Source organism: Haliotis asinina, chromosome 10 (assembly GCF_037392515.1).
Source record: "Haliotis asinina isolate JCU_RB_2024 chromosome 10, JCU_Hal_asi_v2, whole genome shotgun sequence".
In the NCBI taxonomy this organism is placed as follows: Eukaryota; Metazoa; Mollusca; class Gastropoda; order Lepetellida; family Haliotidae; genus Haliotis; species Haliotis asinina.
Genome location: NC_090289.1, coordinates 24,999,139 through 25,020,816, shown reverse-complemented (window position 1 = coordinate 25,020,816; position 21,678 = coordinate 24,999,139). Strand labels below are relative to the sequence as shown.

General features: G+C 35.7%; 1 protein-coding gene across 1 annotated transcript in view; it reads left to right on the top strand.

Annotated features, from left to right (window-relative positions):
- LOC137298192 (retinoic acid receptor gamma-like) overlaps positions 1 to 21,678 on the top strand; it is a 78,227-nt gene that overhangs the window by 19,516 nt on the left and 37,033 nt on the right. Inside the window, exon 3 of the mRNA XM_067830348.1 lies at positions 16,173 to 16,279. The gene's annotated coding sequence lies outside the window, so the exon portion shown is untranslated. The remainder of the gene's footprint in view (positions 1 to 16,172; positions 16,280 to 21,678) is intronic.

The following is a 21,678-nucleotide window of genomic DNA, read 5'->3' as shown; positions in this document are numbered from 1 at the left end:
CCATCAGAATGGCTTTCATGCTCCAGGCTAATGGTTATGGTTACCATAGTAACAGACTGCAACTGTAGTATTTAAAGTCAGTTTGTTTAATGGTGGATGTTTGAGACCCTTGAAGGCTGACTGGAGGCGAAAACTCTTACCTTTGTGATTTATATGCAGACACCGTTTTGAGCTACTTTGTATGTATATAGTGTCAGTTTTTCAATTTGTTGGGTGTATGCGTCAAACAACAATGCAGCCATTTCATCAAAGAGTGTGCTGGAAAATTTAGAAATTGCATATTGTATGAGAAACGGTCCCAGGGCTGTCTGATTGACAAAGGATTACCCTGCACTTGTATGATGGAAAATCTGCAACTGAACAAAACCACAGTGATAAGATGCAAATGTGTTTATATTTTGATTCAACTTTAATTTATAATCATCAATAGTAGATGGTTACGATAGATTTGACATAATGTATGTTATCATGCCTAGAAAGTGAAAATACATTGTAAGAAACAAAAAGCATATATGTTGCACATATTTTTAACCTGATAGATGCGCTCAAAAGACAAACTTTTGTTCTAGGATAAGCATGAAAAGAATCTGAAGAAAGTTAGTATTCATAATTAGCCTCCAGCATAGGAGAAATAAACATTGCCAAGGTGTCAGTGTCTGGAGTGATTGAGGAGCTGGACATGGGAGGGGGAGAGGGTTAGAGCTGGGGGAGGGCAGACATTACTGTCATACTGTGGTAGGTCAAGGGACAGGGCAAATTCTGGAATACCTGACTCTGTTGACAGACATGTCTGGACCTGGTTGTGTGCTCACTGGTCACTGCTTGTGTTGGGAGTCCCCAGTGGAAGGGGATAAGACAAGGGGTTATATTGATGGTTGTTGTTTGCAGTTAGCTGATCTCAAAGTGAGATAATCTGATTATGTGATGTGAGGCATCTAAGTTCTTACTGATGTCAAATATGGAATGACTGTTCTTGTATTTTTTTGTAAAGTTGATATTTGGACCTTATTTAACACAGTTTAATTGATTTGATGAAAGCTGATAAACTGCTGGAATGCAGTTCAAAACAATGTATTTATAAATTCTGAAATAATATTTAATGTATTAAAAAATAAATATGTTAGTTTTAAGAGCTGTATCGTGAAAATTGGCTAACATATCAAATGATTATTCATAAATACCATATTGTCGTGAAGTAATTGATCCACAATAAGGAACGCCTTGTTGACAGTATTAAACTTGTCACAGCAATAACCAGTGATCTCACGACACTCATAGTTGGTATGTAATAGTTCGAGTTGACAGTACTGTGTGCAGCATTGGCAAACCCACATGACTTAAGCTGCTGCAGGGCTAGTACATATTCCATTCTTGCATATCACACTTTGGAAAAAGACCTAAGGGTTCAAGTAAATCATGCTCCCTTAAAAGACATGTAAATATTTGTAAATATTTAGTTCTCTGGAACCTCAAGTAGCAGATTGAAGTCTTGAAGGGTTAAGGTTTGACTGAATGTGCAAATGAATCGTAGTAGCCTTATTAGTTTTGTTTAAACATTTATATTTCAAGATTGTCATAAACAATGGCTCTTTCCAGTAATTATAACCAATATACACATATATTGTATTCATTAAAGATCATCACAAAGTCTCAGCATCACATACTCCTTGCTAAGAGTACTCCTGATGAGATTACTAATTGCTTCTAATCCATTTTGCATAATGATGGGTCCTCCATTTGAAATACCCACACAATGTCCTGCAAGGTCCACAGTCTGGCCAGTTTCAGTCAAATAACCACATCAGTGGCTTTGCATTCATGGCTTCCCTGCCTGAAATGGGTCAAACGCTGATTTACTGATTGCTCTCAATTTAAGATGCCTTGGTCGCCCATAAAACTCATTTGGGGAGGTTTGATTCCTATCTTAGTCATCTAGCCCTTACATTTCCTTAATGTGTTAGTTTTAGAGCATTTTGCACGTAGGGAAACTAATTCATTTGGATCTTTCTGAATCTATTACCTCTGTTTAATAACAGACTGAATATAAATGAAAGAAATATGGAACAGTGCGCATTTGTGGATCTTACTTTTACCAGCTGTAACAAATCCTGAAGGGTGCTTGAGCGAAGTGGTTCATACATTGTTGATGAATGTCATTTTTTAACACTACCAAGGTTTCAATTACTTTTTGAAAAAAGTTGAGAAATTCAGCTTTCTGCCTTAATTTTCAAATAATGTTCTCAAGGGTGTTTTTGTTTATCAATTAAGTCTTTTTATGTTGATAATAAAATAACTGTAAAAGGAAAAGTGAACACACTTACTTCTTATTTTATTAAATTTTATTTGTGGACAAGATGTGCTAATGACCCATAATTTGTGTTTTGTGTTATTTTGTTTATATCAAAGAAAATTGAACCATACATAACTAAAGGAGCCTAGAAGAGTACAAATGATATGTTATGTTTAAGAGATGTGTCATAATATTTACTAATCAAGGGGAAAACAAGTTCAAATTTCTTTTGAAATTTCTGACCAACAGGAGTCTAATATATCTCAGAAAATATTTTATAATATCTAGTTCCTGCAACTGTTAATTATTTATATGATAATTATGTTGATAATATAATACTAATTTCATATTTCACAGAATAATATTTTTCTGTTACATTGTTGCAGTGTCATAACAGGAATTCTGTTCCTAATTTGGAAACACCATATTTGATGTTTATATTATGTTTACAATAGTTTTAGTTCATATTCTGAACCCTGTGGGAGGCAGCACTCAATGCTTTGAATACTTTGTTAAGAAGATGAGATAGAAAATGTGTCTTCTGAAATAAAATACAGGACTCAAAGTACCAAGTGAATAGCAGTCCATAAAGCAGTGCAGTACTCACTAAACTCTCATCTTCTTATCCCCCGCAACTCTTTTCGCAGGGGATATTAAAATGCACCCCGTCCGTCCGTGCACACATATCTTTTCTGGAGCAGAACTTTAAAACCATTCAATATCTTCACCATACTTGGCACATAACTAGATCTGGTGGTGTATTAGTGCCTGTCTGTAGTTTGGGTATTCTTAATGGAATATTTTTTGTGTTTCCTTGGCAACAAGTGGAGACAGAAATTGGACGTAATGCGGGCGATATTGATGACTGCGTCTTCTTGTTTAGAAATTACATTTTGTGTGAAAAAATTTGCACTGGGAGTATAACATAAGTATTAGTTTCATAACATTTGATTTAATAATAATGAGAATAATGATCACCAGTTAAATATTCTCATTGATGTTTTTTAAGATTTCTCTTGGAAATATAAGAGTGTGTTTTGAAAGGTAATGCTTTGGAGTAAGTATTATGTTCTGTGATTCCATCGTATCTGTATCTGCAGCATGTGTGGCTATATGTGTTGCTTGTATCCACTCAGCTCATGGCTCAATACTCAGCTTTTACTCCTAATTGATGGTCATGCGGGCAGGCAGGTCATATTGGCAAAGTGATGGCCACAGTCGTGGTCACTGAAGGATAGAAGACACCCCCAACCACAATATTCAGGCAACAAAACTGTCAGTGCTTCACTAGGGCCTCCCTGTTGTTTGATTGTGCCCCATACCATGTATATGTGATATGTAATGGTCTTTTGACTAGCTTGACCTGGTTCCAGTATTGTTTTCTGGTGAGGTATTGATTGAAGCTGGTCCGTGACCTAGATGTTCCCATATTTACTATGTGGCACAGATACAATTAGGTCACAGAATAGAGAGAGCAAGCTGGTGGTCTTGGAAGGGGAAATTCACATGCTACAGGTTGGACCTTGTTGTTGGAAGGGACAGGAGAGAGTTTGATTGATTGATATGTACCAGTGTACATTTACTGTGGTAAGTCAAATCTGTGTTGTTTGGCGTAACATGTGGTAGTCACTAGATGAAGAACTGACCCCTCTGCTGGGTATCTTGGAAGAAAAATGCTGGAATAGTGAACACACCAAGCAGGACCAAGGATGTTGGTATTTCTAGCATTGTGATGCATACTGGAATAGACTCATTGGCACTACAGGGAGGTAGGATTCAGACTTCTATGTGCTCTGTTTTTGCTTTTGTAACGATATTGATTATTAATATTGGGAACCTTATGAAACACAGGACTGAATGATGTATTTATTGGTAGGAATTCTTTGCTTAATACAACACATATGTGACTACTGATATATACATACATACATACATACATACATACATACATACATACATACATACATACATACATACATACATACATACATACATACATACATACGGTTGTGGTAAATATTTATCTCTGATATAGATTAAGGCTTGATTTACAGTTAGGTGGTGAGTGATGTGTAATGAGAATTGATGGTTAATGTTAAGAAACCCATAACATAGTGCTGTGGAGAGGACACTTGCTGTTACTTAGACCAAGGACAGTTTATTACAGTATCAATAATATACTTCAATTTGTTTATACTCCTTGAGTAAGCATGTTATATGATCACTTCAAATGAAATGGTATCAAACTGGTGTGAAATCTGCCAGTTTCAATGGGCTTTATGATCAAACTCCTTGCAGAAACTGTTAACAGTACCAGTTGAAAGTATTGGTCTTTTCCTATTTTCATGGAAGCCCAGTGTGTTATGTACATGTGATTGCATGGGTAGGTGTAATACCAGGCAGATGCTATTCTGGGTGATGTTCGGACCAATCATTTGTTCAGGTATAATCCAGGTAGGTGTTACTTCCAAGAATGAGGGTGATCTCTGACCCAATTTACCATTACCGGGAACAGATTTGGATCTAGGTCAAAGGCCACCGAGGATATGTAGAGGTGATAACTGGGTCAGCCTTGATTAGAGGAATAAAGCTCAATGTGTCCACATGCTGATGCAGTCTTCTAATGATGTCTTACAGAGGCTTCTGTGACTTTAATGAATGGTAATAGAATGATGGTTTGTGTTCATGGATTTCACAAGGGTGACTACATTTATGTGAGTTGTTTAGAACTTTTTTTAGAACTTAGGGTGGTATATGTGATTTTGGATTTTGATCAAAGAGATTGTGTATTTGGTTTACTAGACAACCTGCATCACTGGGAGCCCTGCCCATGTCCACCAGATCAGATGTGTCATGATGTTGTTCAGATGCAATTCATGGTGGTTGTCATCCTGGTTTACTCTCTCATGTTTGGAACAGATGTTGTGTTTGTATCTATCTGAAATTGAATTATGTCAATCAGACAAGGTCCATTCATTGAAAGGTTAAATGAGGCTGAAAAGAATTGTCTGATATTTAATTAAAATCTGTAAAAGGTATATATCGGACAGTCATGTATTTGGTTATTGGTTTCTTGTAGCTCTTTGTTGCCATGATCTCTATTTTATATGATCTGATTTTTTAACATTTATAGAATATGGTATTGAAGAGCTTACAATGTGGAAAAAGTACACGATGTTTGTGACTTTTAGTTAGACAAATGTAATGTGAAGGTCACCAATGATATTGTCAAATATCTTGCTACCAAGTTACAGATTCATGAAAATATGTTCATTTCATATAAAACTAACAGAAGCTGATTCAGCATGAACGGAAGCATTGTTATATTCTTGTCATTTCACCGATACTCCATAGTATTGTATGTCACATTTGATCCTGAAGTACATTTCACTTCCTATTAGTCATATGTCAGTCAATCACAATGTGTTAACATTATTGAACCTAAAACATATGAAATTGACAGCTTATTTATAACAGTGTCCAAGTTATTGAATTGTGACACTGCATCTGTGAATTACTGGTATATTTTCCCTGCTGCAAAGATTAATTTCTTATTTTGACAGTCCATGAGCCATATGACAATGGAGATAGGGATGCAGGTAACTGGGGGACAGGACAGTGGTACATTGTTGATAGCCTGGACTGCACTGTGAGATCAAAGTGACTGATGAAAGGTACATTGTTCTAGCATCAGCAGCACTGTCCCCCAACAGCTGACAGCAGATTGATAGGTGTATATAGCATGTGGGTTTCATCACTGTCAGTGGTACTTGATGGCTGTGAGCATGTCAATTTGCTTTATGATATAGACAGGAAAAGAAACCTTTTAAAATTTCCTCTTAGACCACAGGGTGAGTGAGTGGACAATAATTAGTAGTCCTATCTTTACTTCACTGCTCCAGAATAACATTCGTAGATTGATTATCAGTAAAAAATCCACTGACAGCCAGGACCAATACAGAGCTCTCATTTAGTGGTGAATTTTACTAGCCAGGACAACCGTCTTGTGAAAAATCCATCATAAATTGTTAACCCATTTGTGTTTAAAAAATTCCAGCGCAAGTATGTGTTTCAAACATAAATAGTCATTTTTTAAAAAAGATATATCATTAATTATAAAATTCATATAGCCTCACTGTCCATCTAAACTATGACATTTCTTTGTTCCAGATCGATAAAACAGTATTGTTTCCTTTTCAAAGGGGAATAATAATGGTCAGATTATCATGTTAATGTAGGCAGTCTCTCCGTACTTTTATGTTAGAGGGGAAAGGACAATGTTGAATTCACTGGACAACAGTAATAATAACATACTTAATAAATGGCCAGAAATCTATACAGTAATGTACTCAATGTGTTGCCCCATTACAATGTAGGTCTGAGCATGTTGCCAACAGCTCTATTCACTGGTGGTTGCAGCCAGAGCATTCATTGTCACAGTAGTGAAATTGACCAGTGTTAATTTCAACAGTCTGTCACTTACGCTCATAATGATACATGTAAAGATCTATAAATGCACATTCAGGGATCAGTTGGGGAAAGAGTTTGGACTCTAGCTTTGCAATTGCTATGGAAAAGAGCCATTAGCAAACTGATGATGGATAATTGTTAGTTCCAGGATTTATAATTTTGGATATTGGAAATGACTTTACAGTGTAAATGTGCTGATGTAGTTACAGGTTAGGATCAAAGGCATACAGTAGTCTGATTAACTTGAAACAGCCAAACACCATTGAGCGAATGCTGAGCTGATGTGGATGGTGGTTTTGATCCCAAACTTCAAAGAATGTACAAGATAAAATAGTCAATTTGTCTTTGCCCAGACTTTTATTTCTTTGGCCTACAGATCTTTTCTTGAACACTCAGAGTTGATAGAAATAGACGAAGTGAAAAGGACGAAAAGGACCTTTGAAAAAGTGTTGCTGTTTGTGCCTGAGTGGATCAGTTAGTCAGGGAGTGAGTGAGTTAAGTTTTACGCCGCTTTTAGCAATATTCCAGCAATATCACGGCGTGGGACACCAGAAAATGGGCTTCACATATTGTACCCATGTGGGGAATCGAACCTGGGTCTTCGGCTTGACGAGCGAACGCTTTAACCACTAGGCTACCCCACCGCCCCCAGTATCAGTTAGTCAAACTGGTCTTTCATTTGAACTTTTAAATAAAAAGAGGTCATGTTTTAAAGCTTTATTTTTCATCCATAGCGGAATTTGTTGCTTAGTGGATCTGTAATCTAATGGTAAACAATGGTTTTGTCTTATTGTATGTGCAGACAAGGTGATTTTAATGGTTTGGTTGTAGTTGTACCTGAACTGTTTCCTGCTAAAAAGATACATGACTGCTGAAGTAAGATGTTTCTTCTATAAAAGATATAATCATTGATCATCAAGAAAACATTATGATCACCATCATCCTTTGTGTATCATATGTGGAATCATTCATTTTACATGAGCTGCAGTGTTTGTCATGACAAAGATAACCTGCGTGTTTGATGCACAAATTATCTCAAATACACAGTGGATTTAAAAGCTTATGTCAGTGCTACTGGGCTTTTCGTTTAGATAGTTTAAACTTCTAAAAATAAACGTTTGCTAACTGATCAGTGCTTATTAAATACTTGACCTGCCCTACTTTTTTTTTGTCATTATTAAACAATCATGGTTAATGACTTGATGAAAGCTCCAAATTGAAGATGACTCCACAAAACATGTCCATGACCCCCTCTCATGACATGAGGAGTCACAATAACTCCTAATTTTTAAGCCTAGGGCAAACACTTGAGCTGTGAATACTTACCAGCATTGAACTGTGGATGCGTAGCAACACTGAAATGAGAAAGTAAAAATACTTGTGTAAATCAGAGATCTTTCATTAGATTCATCTCAGGGAAATATTCATTCAGATCTCGTATATCAGATACTTAAGAGATAAAACTTTGATAACCTTCTGAACCAAAGAAATTGCCACATCATAGGCTTTGGTATCACGTCTAATTTAGAGGTCATCTTCATTGTAGGTAAACATCTCAAATTCTCACAATTCTCTCTTTGCAGTAGTTATACTACAAATGGTAGTTGGTCATACAGACCCCAAAGCAAATACATCCAAGGAAGCCTATGCAAATTTAGAAAATGTGGCAAGTCTAGATTTCCACAGTATCTGAAAATAAAGAAAACCACAATGTTCCTTCTCATTATATTATATTTTTGTACAATGAGCTTTTTTCTGTAAAATGTGTTCATTTCAGAAACTTGTTGTTTGTTAGTCACAAATGGAATAGCAATAATGTTGGGAAACCTATGCAATGATAAATATCTCCCAATAGTTACCCCTTTGACTATTACCTCTGTTTTATAATTATGACTATGTTACAATACCATCTGAAACTATGAATTAAGCTTGAGTGTCTATTGGTTCACTTGTGTCAACTATCTGGCATGTCCACTGTCAATCTGGGATGTCCACTGGAGTGAGATGGACATTCAGTAAACAACAGGGATCAAGTGTAGCCTGTGGCACATATCTAACTGCCTTGGCCAAAAGGTCAGCTCTTATTTCAAGGAGAGAAATTTATTTCTATTTCATAAGCTTTTCATGCCCTACCTGTCAATCTTGAAGGATGTATATAGCACTAAGGCTGATATCCAACATGGCTGTTTAATCCTTCTGTTCAGCATATGTTACAGGTATGGAGGTGTGTTTAACTTTTAAACCTAGATTGTATTGCAGTCATGCTTCATGCCAATGGTCAGTATAGTTCTTTTGGTCACTTTAAAGAGAACCCAGCTTGAGGAAGGTGAAATTTGTGTAATCTGGACAGGATAACCAAAATTTTTAACATTGAACGGTGTATAACATTCAAAATAACAGTTCTGATAAATGCTATGATAAACATATCATTGTATCATCCTTCATTATTATACTGCCACAACAAACCTGGGACAAAGCTTAATTCTTCCTGTATTTAATGTAATCATGATCATTCTAATTCTAAAATGTCCAGATGGAATTCTCCTATTAAGATGCAATGAACTGAGGTTAATTAACTATCTTTGATGGAAATATGTGATTGTGCATTTCAGTATCTGATTGGTACATTTCGTTGCTCAGAACTGTGGAATGTTTCACTGACACTTCGCTTCACAGCCTTTGAATGAGTTATTAATGGTAATGTTGCCAGCATGACAATGCCCATAGACGCCAATGTAGGGGCAAATCTTGAGTGCAGATTTGATTAGTCTCACCTACAGGGCGTATTAGGTGTAATCAGGCTCATCCTGTTAAACCCCTCGTGGTTACGCTGTCTGTTTGAACCAAGCTGCTAATTATAGCTTTGATTACTTATTTACTGTATTGCATGTGATGGTGGTTACCTATCATATATACTCAGCAGCACGCTGAATGTTTGGTCATTGGAAGGGAATTAAAAATGCACTGTTGGTAACATATTTCTCACATGAAACATGGATATAAGTGGTATAATATTGGAAACTGTAAATGGAAACTGTTTTAAGGTTATGCAGGAAAAAACCTAAAATTGGTTTGTTTGTGTTTCTGTAAGAGCTATAATGTGCAGGTTTGTGCATGTGCTTGAGATTTCGTGTGTGTTAGTAGCAGGATTTATCAGACAAAAGCAAATTTACTCCACATCACAGATCACTTATAGCAGTAGGAATCAGAGTAGACAGATGGCATATTCTTCTAAAGACTTGACTACATTTTAACATTGTTGAAGAATGTTGTATAAGTGTATGATGTCATCAGGGAAATGCCATTCCATGTTAAACTTGAGGGAAAGCGTTTGTTTTATCCATTTGCTAAAGCAAATATGACATTGAAATCTGAATATTTAGTGTTTTCTTGTAGACTGATGTGTCATCATGATGGTAAAATCATTTCGCAAGTTAAACACTATAAGTTATAATTCATGCAAAACTGTTGATAGGGTCATATTCCTAAAACACTTAACAGTAAATTGTGACAAAGGCAGAGTAGTGAATGCACACAGTTCATAAGTCATCTAGATTTTTTTAATGTTTTTGGTTTGTTTTAAGTACTTCAATCATTTACAGACTAGTGACCTCAATATTGGCAATATTTTCAGTAGCAATTCATACCGAGCAATGAAAGATTTAACAATCTGATTTTCCAAAGATATGAACATGTATAATTTAGCTTTCCTTTTTGGTGCCCCTATGTGGAGGACTCATTATAGCAGTTGATAGCCATCATGGCCTCAAAATCTGGCAGACAGAAGAAAGAACAAAACAAAGAAACTAGTGTTGTTATGTTGTTTCAGATGTCCTTTTAATCCCAGTGTGAGGTTGATGTGTTTATGTTGGTACCTTTATTAATAACACTAATTGTTTGTTTTAGAAAATGTTTTTGAATGTCTATACAGGCAGTTGATCGATATCCTCACACAGATAAAAAAGACAAGGTTATTTCCTGTTTCTGACATGCCCCAGGGTCAGAGAGTGTATTGCGTAGATTGAGGCGTGTGACATGTGCTCATGGTCAAACAAGACATGGTCATATGTCTTTTGACATATGTGATGTAGATGCATAGATAGAGTCCTTTGAAAACTAGTTTACTTTTTCACTATCTTGTATTATCAGGTATAATTTTTACTTCTGTGCTCTTAATGCATTCTTATGTACATTGGTATTCAGAATATTAGTTGAGAAATAAGTTACTATGATTGCATGATAATTTTAGTTAAAATTATTTTGACAGTTAACTGTGACCTTGACCTTGATCTTGACCTTTCTGTTGAAGATGTAATTACTAAGAAACATACATGAGGTGATGAATATGTAGTACTGAAAAGGTGGTTGTAGCAAAATCCTGAAAGAGATTATCAGGCTCAATACTACGACCAGACTTATTTGACCTTGACCTATCAGTTGCCAGAATTTATTTACTAGCCAGTTCTGCAAAATTAGTTCCTCACAATAGATGGTCTCTGAGTAAAAGGAGGTACACATTAATAAAATTTTCAGACATTGATAAATTACATTGATTTACACTAATACATAAATGGAATCCTAGGAAAGTCTGACCAGTGGAGGGCTATTTGTCTTATGACCACTTAAGTTTGTGGGAAATGTTTCCCCACTGGACAGTACAGTGTAAGAGGGTGACATTTACACTGGCTTGAGTTACACAGAGCTTGTGACTGCAGTGTTCCAATAACAAGGGATAGATACCTTGACTGGGCATTTTGTGAATGAATACTCAGAGTTAAATTATGTTAATATTTTAGGCTTGTAAGCCAAGAAGGAGAACTGTTTGCATTTGGAAAGGAAAAGATCACATGTGACATGTTTTATTTGGGATTAGACTTTCTTAGTAAAGTACAATTTTTAGTAGTTTTTTTTTTTTTTTTCTTTTTTTTTTTTTTTTTTTGAATTCAGTATCATCTGTGATTCAAACCCACACCCTCAGAGTCAGGTACCTAATCACCAGCACAAAACACATTCAGAGATTACGATGCTCTCTTTTTTTTAGAATGTTTTCAAAAAAAATATTCATGTATAATAATTGTTTCTATTTAAGAAACTTCTTTAAAATGTGTCAGTTAACATTTTGATTTTAGTGTGTTTTTATATCATTTTATGAAAAAATCCAAACAACATATTGATATCTTCATCTGATGCTGGACTGATATTGCATGTTGTTAACTGTGCTGTGATTGATGTTTGATATGTGATCTGTGTATACCCATAGTCTTGGTAACTTAAAACCATTTTTATATACCTAGCTGTATGTTTCGTCTGTGAAATAATTTGTTGTTAGTTAAATATCTTCATTAAAGATTTCAAAATAGAATATTTTTCTGATCAATTTATGAACATTAAATATCTTTGTTAAAATTTTAAACTTAGAATTTTTTTAAAGGAATATATCTTAAGGTTTTGTTTCTGTTTTGTTTCTAAGTTTAGGGAATATGATTGCAGTAGGTGTCCAAAATAGTTATGGCCTGAAGTAAAGAGTAGAATTTCATCATGGTTTATTTTCTAAAACACTGACTGTTTTTCATTAAAAATTTTTGAAAAGCAAAAATGTAGAAGAATGTCTTCTTACAAGTTAAAAATATTGAAAAAGAAGTAGAATAATTACATCTGTCTCAAATGAATTAACTGTAAGGATCATTTTAGCAACAAAAGCTGCAATAATATACAAACATGTGGTAGAGCAATAACAACTCACTCAATTATTCACACTGTTTGGAAAACACTCGTGACTTATTGGTGTTAACAATGAATTTTCATATTTCTGTGTGTCAGTGTTTTCAGTAGTATAGGGTAGGTCATACATCGAGATGGTGAGACCTCTTACATTCACTGTAATATCTGACAGTCACAAATCATAACATAACAGTTTCCTAAACATTCTTATCTTAATCATCCCAAACTAACAGTACTTTCTTTGATCCTGTGTAAGAATGACAGCACATCCTGCAGTAGTCAGGTTGTGTAAGGAAGTCTCCAGGGGCATAAATGTTTCAGGGTGTTTTAGTGGAGTATCTGTTCTATCTGACACACAGGGAGGTGTTATGCAACTTCACTTGACCATATGGCATAATCCAGGGTTCAGTCAGAGGTCAGGGAAAGAGGGAGGTATAAATAGCCCTTGATGGTTTGGGCAGTTAACCTATATTGAAATTGTGTAAATACTTGAAGTTCGTTGACAGCTACATGAAGGTAGTGCCTCTAACCGATTTGGTGGATGCAGTTTTTTTACGGGTTATTTCGTGTTTAGCGAACTTTGTAAATGTCGGTCCTTTCATATATTTGAAGAAACATTGAACATTGATATGTTTTGAGTTCAGGACAGTACTTAGAACAGGATGATGCAGTGAAATTCAAGTCAGATAATGAACAAATGTTAAATTTGTACGTTGACCATTTCAATAAATTCATATTAATTCAATAGATATTATATTGGGAGTTTTTAATTGCAAAACTGTGCAGCTTGAAATCAGTCCACCTCAAGACATTTAAATAAGTAAAATGATATAAATATAAAGTAATGCTTATAAGACAAAATAGTATGGATGCCAACTTCTTCTTTGTTTTATACACCAATTTGACAACCATAATATTTTGCCTTATACTGAAAACCAATCTCCCTATGTCCCTCCCAAGAACCTCTTTAAGTAGTACTTTCAAATAATTATTTCAAGATACTTTGTGTGGAAGGTCTTTTTCACGTTATTATTAAGCATATCATTCTTACATGTGAGTCAAGCAAGTGTTATAGCACTAGATTAGGTTTTGACATTTAGATTAATGTAATTCTCTTGTAAAATGAAGTGTCTAAGATGTTTCTTTTTATCTGTTATAGATTTTCATTTATAAGTACTTCATTTTGTTTCATTCAAGTACCAGATAAAAGAAATAAAGATGTTTTTCTATTGTTGGATTAAATTTCTATCTCCTTTAAGTGTCTATTTAATTAACTATTTATGGTTTAACTTGAAAAACTTAAGGAGATTATTCTTATTTGAATTAGAGTTTGGTGTTTTAATTACTAATGTAGTAATTATGTTCTTCGGATGAATCAATATGTGTGTGTAATATCTACAGTTGGTATGAGATGATGGAAGTTGATGGACCAGTGGGATGTATTCATTTCATCTGTAGTATTTAACTTGTCATTTTTCATGTTCACTGTCACCATTCATGTCAGAGGACAAGGCCGTAGTGGACATTCAGACATGGCTAATCCCATCCAGTCTGCACACACCATCCCATTAGCTTGCAACAATATTTACAATATCAACAGAAACTGAGACTCATAGACAGAAAGTAATTTCCTACCAACTGCTCTCATAATAAGATAGCGATTTCCTGTAAACTGCTTCTCTAGGAGACCAAACAAGAGCTGGAATTGAACAGAGAGAATTGACAAGTTGAAATCAGCAAGTGCCAATCAAACTGGTGGTGTGGGGATGCAATAAACACCTTCTTCAGTTTCAAGGATGCAAGTCAACATGGCTACTGCTTTGATTGCCTTTAATGGAAATTGATCAACTGTGCTATGTAAGTGTTGTTTCGTTTCCGACCAACCATCTGATTTTCATGCATTAATTTTTTAATGCAAACAGTTTGAATTTAGTCACATGACTAAATTGTTGTTATTTGGTGCCTACAAGTTCACATTTTTCCGGCATTTAGTTCGGTGATTTTTACTTGCTGTGAAATTCGTTTAAGCTTCACCTCTGTTGCGTGTACTTCAATATGTGTTCTCAAATGTGGATGGAAATATTTTGTCCATTTGCAATCTTTTGAAAGGATGTTGACCATTAGTGGACATTATTTAGGCCAGGGTCCAGGCAATTACTTATTGAAATGCCAGTGTTGACATGGACGGTCATCCATATATTGGTCATTTCACTTGATAATGAGGTTCAACTGGGGTGTTTTGTGTGGAGGGGGTGGGCGAGGTTCATGCTTTGAAAAGTAGTGGTTGTGTCAACATGCTGGACATTCACTGGACACACACTCAACAGGTCAGGAGCATATTGCTTTTAACCACTGCTCCATAGTGAATGCATTTCCAAGTGCAGGTTTTCATTCTGACCAGTTCTGTATAGTGATGTCTGAATTGCTTTTTTATCACACTTGAAATTGCTTATGTAGTTTTGAATTTTACATTAGCAATTACTGTGGTAACTATGACAACCCCAAATATTCATTTGCCCCTTGTTTACACTGTAAACAAATGTTTGCGTGAGTAAAATGAAATCTAGATTTCATTTGTGATATTCAAAAGACTTTTGAAAGTTGGAAGGTTTGTTGTCTGTTATCCTAATGGTAAAAATGGAACATCAAGGGCTTGCAGATGAAAGGCTGTTGTAGGAGATCCTGCAGCTCCTTCCTCCTTTTAAACACAGGTAAATTATTGCCACATGCATTATATGAATATTTGATCTGCTGACTTGCATGTATCAGTGATACATGAAGAAAGCCGAATACTCTAAGAGCATTAAGAGTTTCATACTGATAATTATTATCTTTCTTTCCACTAGTTGCCATCTTCCTATTCAAGAATTATGTATGTTACCATTATATTTAATATATGTCTACAGATTCCAAAATATATTTTTGCATGTACATAGGCATGAAAGTGAAAACTGGAGTATGTGTGGGTTTTTTCAAAAAGTATTATGGCATACATATAGGCCAATTCTTTTGAATAATGTGACAAATAAGGTTTACGTCATTGAATAATCAACAGGCATTAGACAGCAACATAACCAGTGACATGCTCTGTCCATTTGTACATTGGCCAATAACTATACTATAGTCTGCATATGGACATGGACAAACCTTTAGCAGATATATTATATAAAACATTTGCTAGGGTAAAAATTAATAAGTATTTTCAGAACATTTAAATCTTACTAATACAAGACACTATTAGGGAAGACAACTTCTTTAATTGTTTTAGCACAACGTTTCAAGGCTAATTCTTGCCCCTTTGTCAGGTGGATCCACCTGATGAAGAGGCAAGAATTAGCCTTGAAACGTCGTGTTAAAACAATTAAAGAAGTTGTCATCCATAATAGTGTCTTGTATTACCTCACCAACTTCTAAATGCCTTTGAAGAAGTTCATTTAAATCTTACGCCTGAAAACAGGCTTACTCTGTCTTCCCGGGTGATTACACAAATGGGATATTTCTAAAGAGAAAGCAAGGAGCTGTTCTTCTCTCTTCTTCCATTTCTTTCTGTGTGTGTGTGTTCCCAGACCTGAGATTTGTCAGTATGGATGCTGTGCCATGCTGTTGTCCTGATCAAGTACTCCTGAGTGTCTGGGTGGTGTACTGTTCTTAGGATTCCCCAACAACTTCTGAGTTTACTTGTATGTTTCAGGTTTGACCGCTGCCCAGCTGACCTTTCCTTGGACAGACAGTATCCCCTCTGGTAGTCTCCAAGCACCTCAGTGTATTCACAACAACTACAGATCTCTGACCTTTCAAGTACGTGTGTATTTTCTTAATTTCATTCTCTTAATTTTATTCGGCAAAAGAAACAATGATCCTGATGGACGATGCTTGTTTTCTGTTCTTCCTGTATTTGAAAAAAAAAGATGCCTACTGCCTGCTTTGAGAGCATGTTTTGTCAGGACTGCATAATGTATTTGACCTGACTAATGACTGCAAACTGAAGAACTGAAATGGTTCTTGTAGCTTCTTTGTATATATTCTGATTTAAACTTTAAACTGAGGAAAAGTATGTGATGAAGCTTGTAAAACTCCTGCATGTGTGCAGTAGTATCGTGGCATTGTCAAGGTTCCTCTTACACCATAATGATATTTCACAAACCCATCTTGTACTTTGACTGCTGTACCTCTTGGTTAAGTTATGTCAATGTTTCAAACTTAAACTGAAAGTCATTGGTCGGAACCAGTGCCCTAATGGGAGGTAGTAAAGATATATTGGGGTCCCTTCATTCTGTTGAGCAGTCTTCAAGGACATTTGAACTTATGTATGGATATGTATGGAATGACAATTCAAACTGGTGGTTGATAGCCTGAACATCTCTCTCTGTTTGATGGCTGTGAAATAACAGTGAATCAGCCAATGAGATAGTGTTTCCTTTTGGTCACCCAGGGGGGTTCTATCACGGGTGTTGTCAGTTTAGCAGCGTCTGGGGCTCTTGCCTGCAACCTTCATGATCTATAGTCCCTCAAAACTGAAGTGAGCTGAGACATATCCTGCCAGTGGATACCAAAATGTATTGTTCATTGGAAACGTGCATCTTATCTCAATGAAACCATAGCTGATGGATGTCCGTGGGGTGACTAGGTGGTTAAAAGAATCAGCTTGACACACCAAAGACATGGAAAAATTCTCCATCTTTGTGCAATGTCTGAAGTCCATTCTTGGTATGCCCCAAGAAGAACCATCTGCAATATTGGTAGAAGTAGCATATTGTAAATTGAAAATTCACTTTGATTTCATCTTTGAACTTATTTGTTAACAATTTACAATTAACAACCAGAATATATTTTCATGTTCAGTTTTCTCTTTAGAGTGTTTTTAATGCAGTGAGGCTAGACACAATCAAATAGACTTTATATGACATATGTTGCTCCTGTTTGTTTCTGATTATGTATCAAACTCCTATGGATTATCTATAGGGTCAGTTACAGACAGGCACCAATGATCCTATCACAGTGCTCAGCACTGAACCATCACAACCATTATGCTACCGGCATTTAGATTTCAGTGTACACAATGGCTTATATTGCACATAAATCATGCTCGAATTAATCTGAGAGCATATCTCATGAGATCGATTTCAACATGGACCATGCCTGAATAACTTCTCCATTTAACAATAAAACATGAATATTTCACTCACCACATTATCAGCTTGCATGACATACAGGTCAACTAAACACCACCAATCTGTGTAGATTAAGGGGTCACTGTAGCAGATACGCTAACATATATATCAGCCTGATGTCGGAGGTTCTTGGGGAGGTTCTGGGATGTTTTGGTACAGTTATGGTACAGTTTCTTTAAACATAAGATGTTTTCCATAAATTTATAAAATCATTCAACATCTTTGATATTCTAAAAAAAAATATCTTGTACATAAAAACCTCAAACCTGATTGAGACCCGTGAAGGTCCCTGGTTATAACAGGCCTTCAGCAACCCATGCTTGCCATAAAAGGCGACTCAGCTTGTCGTAAGAGGCAACTAACGGGATCTGGTGGTCAGGCTCGCTGACTTGGTTGACACACGTCATCGGTTCCCAACTGCGCAGATCGATGCTCATGTTGTTGATCACTGGATTGTCTGGTCCAGACTCGATTATTTACAGACTGCCGCCATATAGCTGGAATATTGCTGAGTGCGGCGTAAAACTAAACTCACTCAAACCTGAGTGGATGTTTGAAAAAAAAAATTCTTAAAAGAACCAAAAACCTCATCCACACTCTGAAACAATTAAATGGTTGGCCCCTTCCTTGCCTTATTTACATCAGGGATGAGACAATACCAACATTTATGATATACACATGCCAACGTAGCTGTGCTATGATTGTATATCAGGCCATTTAGACCAGTACCACATAGTTATGAATGAGTAGGATATTGGCACTTCCTTTTCAATAGCATGTGCACATATGTGATAATGACTTCTTGTGCATGTGCGTACATGTTCCACAATATACATGTTGATGTGATTGGCTTGTTTGCTCTTGTCCATGTTGATCTTTGATATGGACATTGACAGTCTGTCATAGTGTTACAACAGGTTAACTCTTCAGGATACAGGACTCTTATGCCTTAAAGTAAGGACACAATCTCAATATGATTGTAGTTTTTGATTACACTTCAGTGTGATTTCTTAGTAAGGACCCAAATACATATTTCATGCAGTATTCATAAATTTAATGTCAATTTGTGCATCAGTCTGGCTTGACAATTAGTGAGATAAGTTCATTTAGAACTTCAATATTTTATAAAAAGAAGTTAGGAAGAAAATAGCAGAGGACAGTATTGTTATAAGAGATGTAAAACATTTTTATTAATTATGTGAAGACAATATCCGAACTCAGGTAATGTATCATGTTTTATGAAAGTTAAGGATTATTTGTTCTTAAAAAGGAATCCTTATGTGTTTCATATGAATACTTTCATTGTACCATGTTGAGAAGTCCCTTGCATAAGAAAATCTCAAATCCCAGTCAACATATACAATTAAGTATTTTGTTGCTGTTGTATTATATCTTCAGCTAAAGTTATGCTTCAGGCAAAAAACATAGAGAAATGTTATGTGCATGTAAGCCATGTGTCACAAATAGACAAGTAATATGAAACACAAAATGTTTTCTTCCTGATATATATCTTTTAGATAAATGAGTTTTCTGAACGTACATATGGCTATTTAGGGAACTGCTGGAATCATTTGTTCATAGCCCTGGAATATACTGCCATTTTGAGTTATTTTTATGTGTTGTCAAGATTACCTGATACATGTAATTGTATTCCTCTAGCAGAAAAAGAATGTTAAAAGGAAAACATTGCACTATTGATCTTTTGATTAACAAGCTAAGGAAGGTCTCACGAAGCATCTTATTGTTGACCAATGATAATAGTGGAAGCAGCGCAGTGTCTTGTGACATCTTGATTTGGGTAATATATTACTCTGGCTATGCAAAATCATTCAGAACCCAACAGGAGGTGGAACAACTAGTCTCTGATGTTCCTTTGAATGTTTCCTTGAGGTAGAAAGGTTTGTATTCAAATCTGCATTGTTTGTGATAATGTCTAACTACCTTGTAGTTGTACTGTTGTAAAATATCCATGACATTGGAAGAGCAATTTACTGTGTAAAATGCATCTTAGAGATTTGGATACAGTTTATGTCTATATCATGCTTTAGAATACTGTAAGCAGATACACATACAAGCATTATTGTATGAATTCTACACCTGAAATCTTTAGGTTTAGATGGAATGGAAGATGAAACATACAAAATTACAGTAATTCAAGACCTTCTTAAATATTAGTTGATCAGATGAAGTGTATGAAGACTTCATTCCTCTTACAAAGCAAACATAAATATCTACTTCAATAGACATCAGGCTCTATGAAAAGCTTATGTAATAGCTTGTATTGTAGTACATACAAGCACACATATAGGACAATGTGTGGAATAGCAGTGTTTATGAATGGTGTTTCAAAGCAACAGGACATTGGGTCCTGTAAGTTTCAGATGTCTGTTTGACCCACTGAAAATTCACAATTAAACACACATTTCAGATTCAACATTTCTCATAATTGGCATTGAAATTATTAACATTATACAATGACAAACATTATAAGCATTATAAAATTTATGAACAGTGAATAAGTGTCACATGCCACAAATAACAACTTCAGACAAAGTCATTGTAATATATTCAGTCAGACACTGGGGCCAGCAGGCTGGGGACTTCTGTCTGACCATTGCCAAATCTGCCAGATTTTTCAGAGGGTCAGACACTATTCATGAACAGTCAGTGTTGTAATGTATATAAGCACACACATGTGGAATAGCTAGTCTTGTAGTACATACAGGCACACATATAGGGCAATGTGTGGAATAGTCAGTGTTGTAGTGGATAAAGTATGTGGAATAGTCAGTGTTGTAATGTATATAAGCACACACATGTGGAATAGCTAGTCTTGTAGTACATACAGGCACACATATAGGGCAATGTGTGGAATAGTCAGTGTTGTAGTGGATAAAGTATGTGGAATAGTCAGTGTTGTAGTGGATACAAGTATGTGGTATAGTTAGTGATGTAGTATATACAAATGTGGTAGAATTTTGAGACACGTTGCGTTTTCCTGCCACAACAAACAGTGATAACTAACGTTGCTGTCACTTGTGTGGCCTCATGGTCCATTAGACGAGTAAACACATGCAGAGTAAATACATGCCAAGTAAACACAACCAACTGCCATATCAACATCACAAATAAACACTAGTACCTCTCAGGACAGCTGGGCCACTCAAAAGTAGTGAGCCTGAAATATTGTGACTCTTACCTAGTGTAAGAAGAATCACATCAAATCAAAATTCTAAATTTTTTGCTTTCATTGATGTTAAAAATAAGAAGTCAAAACCAGAAGTTTCCATCTTAAGAATGTCCAAACATTTTCATCTCTCAGGGATCAGAGGATCAGGAAAGATGTCAGAGATGCAGAAATATTATGGAATTTGACTTTTGACTTTCTCGACCCTTTGTAATATATATGTGTTTCTACTGAAGGGAGGTACTTGGCATTGATGGAACTGGCTACAAGCACCATGGGGAAATCTGCTGTTGGGATAGGTACTTGTGTTTCACCCATGGTGCCGTGTTTGCGAGGTTTATCTCCTGACCAGAAACATGTTTCATGTTAACTTTGGGTCCTTTTGAAGAACACTTTATCACTGACCATTGTGTGTCTTATAAACTCAATGATAATAGTTAAGGACCACCCTAATATTAAAACTTTTAGTATTATTGGATCATGATATGAATTGTACTGCAACTATTTGACATGCTTCTGAACTGGAGAATTCAATTCTGTTGAATTTTCATTTCCCATTTCTCTTGAGTTACTCATAAAAATGTACTTTAGGAAGTCAGATTTGGTTGACAATAATTGATTCCTGATGAAGGAGACTATCTTCTCTTCAGATGTGTACTCTTTGTTTGTTGTAGTTCCAAAATGTGTCATTGTTTATTGTAGTTCCAAAATGTAACAAGTTTAGAACTGCTGCCAAAAGTTGTTAACAAGCAACAAACATGACAGTGTCCAGTTGTTTCATTAAACGTTTAAGACAGATCATGCATATAGATGTGTTAAGACCCCTTTTTTGACAGAAA